This window comes from Ascaphus truei, chromosome 5 (assembly GCF_040206685.1).
Source record: "Ascaphus truei isolate aAscTru1 chromosome 5, aAscTru1.hap1, whole genome shotgun sequence".
Taxonomy (NCBI): Eukaryota; Metazoa; Chordata; class Amphibia; order Anura; family Ascaphidae; genus Ascaphus; species Ascaphus truei.
In genome coordinates, this window is record NC_134487.1 from 37,369,551 (window position 1) to 37,381,415 (window position 11,865).

Consider the following 11,865-nt stretch of genomic DNA (forward strand, 5'->3'; position numbering starts at 1 on the left):
GATCGCTCAGCGTCCGCACGGTCTGCGGCACCATGACCCCAGCCTAAGTATAATCTTACCAAAGGAGAAATGAAGGCTATAAATCAACTATGCCAATTGGATCATGTAACAGTTAGACAAGCAGATAAATAAGGGGGGGGGGGGCTAAGGGTAGTTCTTCGGGACAAGTGAATATATTGTGGAAGCATAAAGATTACTCAACGACAATGTATTGTATAAGAAACTAAGTAATGATCCCACCAAAGATTTTTTAAATGTATCAAGTGCACCTTTGAAATGCATTGAAACCCAATATCATAATATTCTGAATATACATTTTTGTTCATCGAAAAATCAGAGACACCTATTTATTTATCACCTACCAAAGGTGCACAAGAATTTGGTCAGGCCGTCTGGGAGGCCTATAGTTTCCGGGATAGAGTTGATGACATCCGGCCTGCCACAATATATAAACTTGTTTGTTTTTTTACTACCTTTGGTCATCCAACTACAGTACCATTGGAAAGACACGACTATCAGAGATAAAGTGTCAGAGCACTTACAAATGGGGGACTTGGGATATACAATCAGTTTACACATACATAAATCACTCTAAAGTTCTAAATGCTATTACATATTTCTTGCCAGGGATATGTCTTGGCCTCTTATACAGAAAAAATTCCTTATTTTCAAGTATAGAATTTATTTTACAACACAATTATTTTTTGTCTGAAAATGAATATAATTTACAGATCTGTGGAACGGCCATGGCGTAGGGTTACCAGGTGTCCAGTATTGAACTGGACTGTCCTGTATTTGGACACTGTCCATTAAAAAGTTGGAGGTAACAATGGACATATATGTGTCCGGTATTACCTCTCTGGACATATTAACGTGACAGGCTGGAGGGGGGACGACGCAGGTTTTCCCCAACCAGGGCTGTTTCTAGGGGGCAGGGTAGTTTCCTCCATATTGATTGGCAGCATTACACAGGAGAAGCCAATCAGGAGGTGGTTTCAGGAGCCTGGGGTGGGCCAAGGAGATGAGGAAACAGCATAGAGAGGAGAGAGGTGTGTGTGTCGAGCGTCCACTCGTTCATTCAAACTATTTGTCCCCCCCAATTTCGAAGCAAGGTATTGCAATGGCGTCGTAACTGCAAGACAGGAGATCAACGTAGGATGGGCTGGACGAAGACTGTGCAAAAAAAACTATGCAAAAGCACTCGGCAACTCACCAGGTGGAGTGCTTTTCCCCTGTTTTGTTATGTATTTTTGTTTTATGTAGTTTAATAAATTTCTTTTATTTTTCATCCACCTGGTGAGTTGCTGAGTGCTTTTGCATAGTTTTTTGCACAGTCTCTTCGTCCAGCCCATCCTACGTTGATCTGCATACAAAAAGAAGAAAACACAGCGCACTACTCATAGTGAAATCAATATATTAAAAACTGATTAAGTGAAGGTGGTAAAATATGCACGTCCAAAAAATCAATATAGTCAGGCAATACATGAATTTTGGCACATGTTACCAGCACGAATCCGCATCTGGCCAGACTGCAAAGATATGGAGTGTTAACCGACAGCTTGGGTGATGTGTTATAATCCCAGGTGTCCTCTAGTTCAGTCACTGATCCTACGATTTGCCAGCCGTCTGAAGCGCCGTGGCAATCCCCGCTCCGAATCCCTCACGGACTCACTTCCTGGTGTGATGTCACTCGAGTCGCGTCATCGGGGCTGTACGGAGACTCCAAGGTTCAAACCGGCATAAGGAAGCAGACGATCGTGTGTGCCAAAGTTCTTAAATTGTATAGATTGTAGATAAGTTCATAAATAGATGTTGGTATATATATACCCCTTAGGGAACGCAATCTTCAATATCCTACGCGTTTCGTTAAAAACAATTTCTTCAGGGATATGAATACTAATACTAACTAAACCTCATATATATATACCAGATGAAGCTACGTGATTGGATGAGACCGGGGGGTAGGTCCCACCAACCACGAGTACTCATACTGATGTGCACAATATTAAGTCAACAATTACATTATAAATCACTAAGTAACAATAATATAAAAACATTTATAAACTATAAATCACATTTTATTAATGCTTAAAAAAGCCAACATCTATAGGATTAGCTGAAATAAATGTGAGAATAGTAAGGGAGCCACTATTGACGCGCGCGTTTCGCGAGAGACGCTTTTTCAAGGCAAGTTGCAAGTAATGATGAGGGAACCCTGCAGGCTAGCAGGTATTTATAGTTCCTCCAGGTAAGTAACATCAGTGTTAACCCTTGCTGTGCCAGATACGTGTATGGAATCCTGTGTCTATATTCACAGCCATGAAATCCTGAAAAATATGCACACGATCTGAACAGATTATACTATACCTATCCATAATAGTATTAGGTGCATAATTGTGGTACATTAATGAATTATGCAGTGTGGTTGCTCAGAGGGAAATACACCATATATCTCCCTCTGACCATTCAAGGGCAGTCAATAATCTATTACACAATAATATGACTACTGGTAATAGCAGTATGTTAGTCATAGGTTCAATTGTAGGAACACATTGAAACCTAAGGGTTCCAGAGACACCCTGATATTTATAGCTTCCTAGTGTAGCCATGCTGTAAAATGGCTGCAGTCATCTCTCCTGCTGACAGTAAGGCCTGGTAAGTTGTGGGCATGCCAGCAGTAATTATGGAAGTTTGCCCTCACACCCTGGTGAGGTGCCCTATGTATGGATGGGAGTGGTCACAGGCTCTGACTCCATGGTTAGTGATGTCAGAGTTGTGCCAGCCCCCAGAGGATACATAAGGCACAGCACTGATCAAAAGTTAGTAGTTAGAGGAGTTCAGAGTTGATATACGCTGCAGGATAATGAGACTGTGACCAGGGACCTGGCACAGGATAGATATCCCTACGGGGAGAGGGAATCCCTAATCAAGGAGGAATATACCTTTCAGAGGGAAGCTGCTGGACAATCATGTGTGGCTAAATGCACCCATTGTGGAAGGCAGCTAGCCACATCCAACAATAAAGATGTTCCCGTTGAAAGATACCCTCGTGTGTAAGTGTGGAGTGATTACGCAGGGGGTTGCACCACAGAGGAGTTCCTCACCAGGACCATCCACAAGCTCAAGCTGGGATCCTGATGAGGTGGAGGCGCTGCACTGGATATAGGTAGGACTCAAGCACACTACCTCAGCTGCCTGTTTGGGTTGGCAGATCCCCACACACCATCATGCGGGAGACTCAGGAGTCCTGTTGCCAACAGGTGCACCACCAGACATCGCACTGTAATGGGGACGGGTTAGACCACAGGGGCCAATATGAGATTGGGTGGGTCAGGCCAGTCCAGGAAACCTGTTACACTAGCTTGGAAAAATGTGTAGTCATGAATTGAGGATATCTCTGACAAAGAGATTGGCAGAACATATGAGATGGGGAGGGGTGTGGATTTAACAAAATGTTAACCATATTCCCTTAAGCAAGGACTATTTGCAATTGTCAATTTTTTCGAATATGATGTGAATACAATTTATCAGGCAAAATTTAGTCTAAAGTATTTACCCTATCATGCTTCACTAAGTATATTTGGTTGATAAACAATGTTTGTATCAGTACCTATCTACCATCTATCAGTGGGGTGCTTTTTGGAACTGCACCCCTCACTGTTTTTCTTTGCAGCTCGTTTACAACATTTTTTTAGTGACTACTCAATCAGGACTGGTTTGGATGGTGTTAGGTTGCTACCTATACTATACATACACACCACACTTTCTGGACCTATATATATTTACCACCCTGAGGCATCTTTTACATTAGCATTAGAATTTATCTAAGGTGCCAGTTACTACTAGTCCCTCTGTACACCACCCCAACCACTGTGTTTTTGTTTGGATGTGTGTTGTTTAATACTTGTTTTAATTATCTATGTGATCAGCTGTCTTAAGTGTTGTGTGTCTGTGCTTTAGTGTTCATCCCCCCTTTATATATTATTTCATAAACCAATAAAGGTTAAGTTTTATTCTGTATATATCATATATCCATTCCATGAGTGCTAGTTGTATAGGGGTCTTTCTTCACTTGTCTAGGCAAGTGTAGTATTCTTGTTCAATATTTCTTCACCCCTGGCACCATTTTATAGACTGTAGCAAGAGGGAGCTTTCTTCCCTTCTCTCCCCCATCTTTTCCACTCTCTCCCAGTATTCATTACTATATAAGGCTGCAGTTCCTGGTGGGAGTCGCTGAGCAAAGTTCTAAGTTTTGCAGCTCGCTTGTCTACGCTGTCACGCTTTACCCTTTTGCCTGATTGGATTCCCCTGTTGCTGACTGTGACCTCGACCTCACTGCTTTCTGCCTGCCCTGACCTTTTGCCTGCCTCCTGAACTTTGCAACACTGCCTCCAGCCCTGACCTCTGCCTGTCTCTTGGACTTTGCACCACTGCTTCCAGCTCTGACCTCTGCCTGCTTACCGACTTCGGATATTCTAACAGGACTCTGTACCTGGGCTCTGGTCGGTTATTCTGCATCCCTACCTCAGCCCTGCAGGTCCGTCTCCTGAATGGAGACGAGCATCGTCACACATTGGACATTGGTTCCAAAAAGTGTCAGATACCATGGACCTGTTAATGTTATACTCTCAGGGGGAAAAGAAATTCCGGTTTGTCCGGTACTTTTTATCCAAATGGGACTCTCTTCCAGGTTTCTAAATATATCCTTCACCTGAGGAGAGAATCAAGTACAGTATCAGGTTCTTGGCAGTGATATCTGTTTATATATATTTACCTGTCTTTCATTTCTATAATTTACATTCATCCATATATACACTATACTTTTCTTTGACTTTTGTGACTTGAATTATGTGTAACAAGTTTCTACACTATAATAATGATATTACAGCATTTCTTTAAAATGTAAAAATAATTTAACTTTCTAAATATTTTTATAATTACCTATCAATAGGCGCAGGACCCAAAAGGAAGAAATACGCCTAGAACATCCCAACAATGTCATTAATATTTCTGGGACCACACTATCAATAATGGAACTCTCACTATTGAACAAAGGACTTATCTTTGCTCCCTATGAGAACTTTAGATTATTTGACACCATTATAGATTTGCAATGCTTCGTCAGGGAGTTGGTTCTAAAAACTTTTTTTCAGGGGGATGATAATATTGATAATAGAGGGACACTTAACACTTTATCTGGAAGTATAGACAGAGCTGATCATGTTGATCCTGGTCAGCCCTCTCTTACCCCAATGAATAATTCCAACACTTGTGAATTAACTACTTTTCGAGAGCTATGTACCCTACAGGACATGAATAGCCTCCTGGATGAACAAGACAACGATGAAGATGTTGATTATATCTCGTCCTTCCTAGTGGGTTCCAGAGATTCAGGGTTGAAGAATAAATCCATCTTTTATCCCTCATACATTAAGGGCCCACACATAGCCACTTTTGAAAAACTGGTTGAGCGTGATTTGCATTTATTAGCTTTGGGCCACACCTCCTCCCCCAATTTTGGCAACAATTTGACCAGAGAAGAGCGTAGCAGCCTTCTTGGTCTCATGAATAATAAAGATCTTGTTATAAAAAATGCTGATAAGGGGGGGCAATTGTGGCCCAGAGCAGTATCAAATATAAAAATGAAGCTTTGAGACAGATACAGGACAAAGCTTCCTATATGTCTCTCAAAGCAGATTCAACAGATACTTTTTTAGCTCAATTAAAAAACATCTTAGACTTTGGTGTTGTTTTGCAGGTTCTAAACGAGAAAGAAAGAAGTTTCCTTTCGGTTGCTAACCCTGTTATCCCCATTTTCCACCATCTCCCAACGATCCATAAGTCTCTGGTCGACCCTCCTGGTCGACCGATTATATCGAGCATTGGATCTTTGGGAGATGGTCTATCGAGATTTATTGATATCTTTTTGCAACCGATAGTCCACAATCTCCCGTCATATCTGAGGGATTCTACTCACTTACTTAATGCACTTGTAGATATCACTTGGTCTCCGAATTATTTTTGGGTGACCTTAGATGTCACCTCTTTATACACAATTATTGATCACACACAAGGAATCACAGCTGTTGAACATTTTCTTAATAAATCACAATTGTCACCTGCACAAACCACATTTATCACTGAATCAATTTTATTTTTATTAACTCACAATTATTTTCTTTTTGATTGACATTATTATTTACAGACACGAGGAATGGCAATGGGCACATCATTTGCACCTTCATACGCAAACTTATTTATGGGTTATTTGGAGTTTAATCACATTTTTAGTCACATTAACCCTTATCGTAATATTATTTTTTATCTGCGATTTATTGATGATTTGGGAAGGTGATGTGGGGTCATTGAGGGAGTTTGTGGACTATCTTAATAATAATCTGAATTTACGATTTACGTTCTCATATAATTCACAAAGAATTGAATATCTTGATTTACAATTATACATTGATTTGGACTCCCATGTACAGTCTGATTTATTTAGGAAACCTAATTCAAGGAATGCATTTCTAAAGGCAGATAGTGGACATCCGAAGTCTCTACTTAGAGGCATTCCAAAAGCATTCCAAAAGGCTTAAACGTATATGTTCAAATATGGACAATTTTGTACTTCAATCCAAAGAACTAGCCTCAAGATTCTGCCAAAGGGGATACAGGGAGACTGATATACAGAGGGCATTTGAACATGCACTTAATACTCCACGTGATAATCGTTTGAGCATGCAAGACAAAATCAGAGACAATAAACCGAAGGTACCATTATGCTTTATTACACAACTTTACCGACAGGCTAATGCAATTCGCACCATTGTTTCTAAACATTGGAACATTCTAAACCTTGATACTAAATTAAAACCATCAATTCAAAATGTACCCAAATGTGTATTTAGAAAAGCAAGGACAATATCAAATTATGTGTCACCCAGTTTATTTGCTTCATCTTCAATTAAAACTAAAGGCTTTGTGGCACCTCTAGGTTTTTAGAAATGTGGTTATTGCAAAATGTGTACCTATGCAAAATCTATAAAAACCATACGTACGAAGAAAAATAGGGATAAAATGAAATTGAAAAGTTTTATAACATGTAATACCCAATATGTCATTTACATGTTAACATGTGGGTGTGGAAAGAACTACATCGGGAGAACTATTAAAAATACGTATAATGGAACATATTAGGTCTATAAAAAACAAAGACCTCAGATTTCCAGTAGCAAGACATTTCACTGATTGCCCAATGGGCAAATTAAATCTACTTACATTCAGTGCAATTGAAGAAAAGGAAAGAAATAAAAATGAATAAATAAATCTAACACAAAACATATACAAATGGAATTGAATATGTTCTTTCATTCTTCATCTTGGGTAACCAATGCGCGTGTGTAGCAGTTTGTGACCCGATCCGGACTGGTGTGCATCCTCCGATACCGTGGGCTACCTCTCACTTACGTGTGGGCGTTGGACCATATTGAGAATGGTGTGATGTCATATCCGGTTTGGGCCTTCACTTAAGGCAATGTGTAGTGAGTAATAGTACTCTTTGACAAAGCCCCACAGGGGTGAAACGCGTTAGAGCGCTTAGGGGGGACTCTCCCTTTTTAATCTGTTTTTTGCTCATGGTTTAAATAAAGGCATTTTTTAGCGCAGTCCAGCCTCTCATTTTTGCCAGCAGTGCCCGCTGATCCACTCCTTTCATTGAGAGGTTTTTGTTCGTTCATCACAAGCAGCCTGGAGCACGCCGATCCGGACGGAGCAGCACAATTGGAGTAAGTGACTCCTTTACTATATATATATATTTTTTCAAGCCACCCCAGGTGAGCAGCCATATATGCGGGATTTACATGCTCGAGGGGTCCGTGGTTGGTTGAGAGACCATCTCGGTCAGCCCTCCGTCTACGCTAGGCTACTCCCACACTAGGGGTTAAGTCAGGAGACTGTGCTTGTGTTATTTCCTAACTCCTTCTTGTCCGGAATTGTTTTGCAATCAGTATATGGACGGCATATCCCTGGATTGTACACTCTGCAGCACATGTGAAGTTGAGGGGGCTCATCCCTCCCAACATTTGTTCTCTTAATTACCAATCATACCTAATCATTACTACCGTATTATACCCCACCTAAATAGACATGTATATGCTCTGCAGTGTCCAGGAGTCAGGGAGCGCAGACACCAGGATGAACATATGAGGAGAAAAAACAATAACACAAATAATAGTGCAATCCTGTATGGTAGAGAAATGATGCAACTGGGAATGGGAACATACACAGTGGATAAGACAGATGTATACAGATAGCCACTGCTATAATCCCATGGGATGGGAGGATGAAGCAAAATAAGATGTACACATGACACAGTAGTAGAAATTAAGAATAGCCACACAGATGTAGAAAATGGCAAAAAAGGTTTAGTTGATGAACATCAGGAGGCACACGGATGCAGTGGGAACTTACAATCAAGCCCCAGAAATAAGGCAATGGAAATAGAGCTTAGTCTGTGTCCGTTGTGGGAGATGTAACCTGTATGCGTAGTGGCTGCTGCAGGGGGGTCAGGCTGCGCCGGCGCTTCCTCCACTGTCAGCCACCGCAGGACTTCCGGGTTTGGTTCTCTCCACCAGTCTTCCGCACCACGTGACTGCGTCACACTGCGGGCACAGCAAGCTTCTCCTCTCATTCACACTTGAAAGACTTCTCCTGTGCTTCCCCCTCTCTCTGGGATTCCCTATGCGTGTATTATGGTTTCAGTCCTGACTCCTCTAAAGCATAAACAAACAAAACTGTATGTACAGTATATCAATAGATCATTCACATATTATAACACAGTATCTCCCACACCCAGGAGTTCCAAAATCGGTGCTAAGATCTGATAAAAACATGTTAATGAGCTATGGAATTACTACAATGTAAATCTTAATCTCATATTCTATACCCCTAATATGTATTTCATACACTGTGTTATCCAGTAGGACACAAGCATAATCCTTTCACAACTGCCTAATTTCTCATTTTCTTTTAAAACATGATACTAATACATTTTAGAATACAATGCTACTTAGGTTTATTTTAACCCTTATTATTCTTCAATCCTAAATCATTAAATGTAATAGAGTGACATAATATTTCACTCCATGACATGTAATATCATTCCTTCACACTATTTATGCACACATATTATACACATGCAGCACCTATCACCTGAGATCAGACTCCAAAAGACTATTCATGGTCCCAAGGCTCAACAAAGTATCCGGACGTTCCTCCTTCTCCTTCCGTGCACCCCAAAACTGGAACAACCTACCAGAGACTCTCATATCTACCACCAGCTTACGTTCTTTCAAATCTAAGGCTGTCTCACACTTTAATCTGGTCTGTAACTGTTTCATACGCTCATAATATATATTTTCTTTAACTGTGCACGCAATGTCTTGTATATAATGTATACCCTGTTCATTTATGTAACTGTAATTGTAACCATGTATTATTTGTTTTACTCTGTGCCCAGGACATACTTGAAAACGAGAGGTAACTCTTAATGTATTACTTCCTGGTAAAATATTTTATAAATAAATAAATAAATAATGTACTATGCTCTTTCTAAAAACAAACAAACAAACAAACAACATTGAAGAGGATGTCCCCTTTTCTTTTTCAGTGCGGAACACAGAAATGATAAGACAATCAGAAATCATACGCTTCTGATTTGTAGCCAAATAATTACATGTGATCCTAAAAAATTATACCCTGCCATTGATATCAAAAAAAATCTACACTAAACAGTAGTATTTCTCTACACTAATGGTTAGAGAGAAAAAACAGTTTGATTCTAATTTCTGCCAACAAACTAATTTAAAAAGACTTTCCTTGTTTTATTCTTATTATTCTAATTCACCTGGATACTTTCATATTAATTCATTGATTTCTTTAAAACTGATATTAAAACTACTTTTTTTTTTTTTTTTTTTTAATTCTAGCCAATTTCTTTCTAGGTTGATGTTTAACTTGCATGTCTGTGAAGTATACAACTTCATATGTAACTTTCAGAGGAGGAAGGAGAGGGTGGGGGGCTACTCTGTGGGCTGCAGATATTTTCAAGACATGAGAGCTGAATTGCTTTTTACTTCAGTATCAATCCCTATCCCTCATTTTCCATGCAATTCTTTTATAATGTTGGTAATCTTCTCTTGCTTTTCTTTCTTTCTTTCTTTTATATTCCTGATACAGTTCTAGGAATTTTGCTACAACTTTGTAATTTGTCTTTCAAATACTAATTTTTCAATCATAACACTGGACATTGGTTACAATTTAGGTTTATTTCACATGTCCTATCCTGACATTTAACTAGTATAATTTCTTTGCTACATCTGCTTGAACGATACATTTCTTTTATCGTTTCTTCTTTTACTTTGATTTAGAAGAACCTCTTTTTTCTGTCAGGTAATCCTATGTTCCTTATCTTTTAAGACCCATCTCTATTGTATTGGCTTTTACTACTAAATATTTATTTTACTAACCTTTGATTACAAACTCTTGCAACTCAGCAGAGAAACATTTCTGCACCTGACTGTCTTCAGACTAATTTATCTTCTTATCTTTGCAGAGGCATCTTATCATTTTCCAATATAATTTCTAACTTAATACTATATTACTTATTTTAACCAGTTACACACGGAATAAATATGAATATAGAGAATATTGCATAATTAATATTTTAGGCTTGAAATTGTCCTATCTTCAGGGACATTTACAAAAATTTCAGGACAAACAAAAAACCGGGACATCTGGTCACCCTACCGTAAGTAGTATGCCTACTTCTCCACCCTGGCAACAACTAGAAAGACTGGTAGACTAAAAACCCAGAAGGTTTTTGAGAGGGGGTGCAAACTATGACTGTATAAAATACAGATTATCCCCTATAAGTGACTATAAAATACAGATTATCCAATTTGCTGTAAGTGACTGTTTAGGGAAAGGGAAGGTGGGGTCAGGAATATTTTTGACCTTTCTTCTTCCACATCCGTTATAATTAGGAGTTCTGGTTTTAGGTTTCAACCAAAAAAACACCACCAATTTATTATCTTGCATTTTTGGTTAAAACGGATAAAACCCGGAAATAAAGCATCCTTTCGAATTAAATTCCCCCTCATGGCAGCAAGTCCACAGGTAGGAGACAAAGGCATAACGGGGGAGTATGGTAACAAAGAAATAAAGTGCACAGATAAACACCCAAATTCAAAGGTATGTCAATTTTTTTTTTATTGCTAACACTGATTTTTTAATAAAATGAAAACAGCGGTAAAAGAATAAAAAAAAATAAACACAGATTTTAGAAAACAATACACTGAACCCATAATTATAATGTCATCTGATTAGAGGCTGAGCTTGGTTAAGGAGAGTGTACTTTACATGCAAAGAAGTGAACTGAAACAGCTGTAAAATCCTCAATGCACTAACATAAGACAACTTTTAATATATTGTGACAAACGGCTTACTCCGGGGCTCCGCCGTCTGTCCGGGACTGTTAGAACACGGTCTTTTAGGGTAGGTTAAATGATGAGACGTCACGTACTGTTCCTTTAAACAGGCTATGCCTGGTTTATTCAGTCCCAGGCACTGAGACTGCCACAGTTTAAACAGAAAACAAAGCCAAACAAAAAGCTGCTCGTCTGAGCGATAACTTAAACTTAGATGTCCCTGACTCAGAGTTGGAAGTGGCTTGTCCACTTCCACCAACAAAATAAGTACCTTTGCAGTCTTTAGACAAACTAACAGAATGAATGAAGCGATTTGGGAAAGAGGCTTTCTCACCCCTCTGCAGTTCAGCAGCCTTCCAGGCTCTTGGGCGGGGCTCAG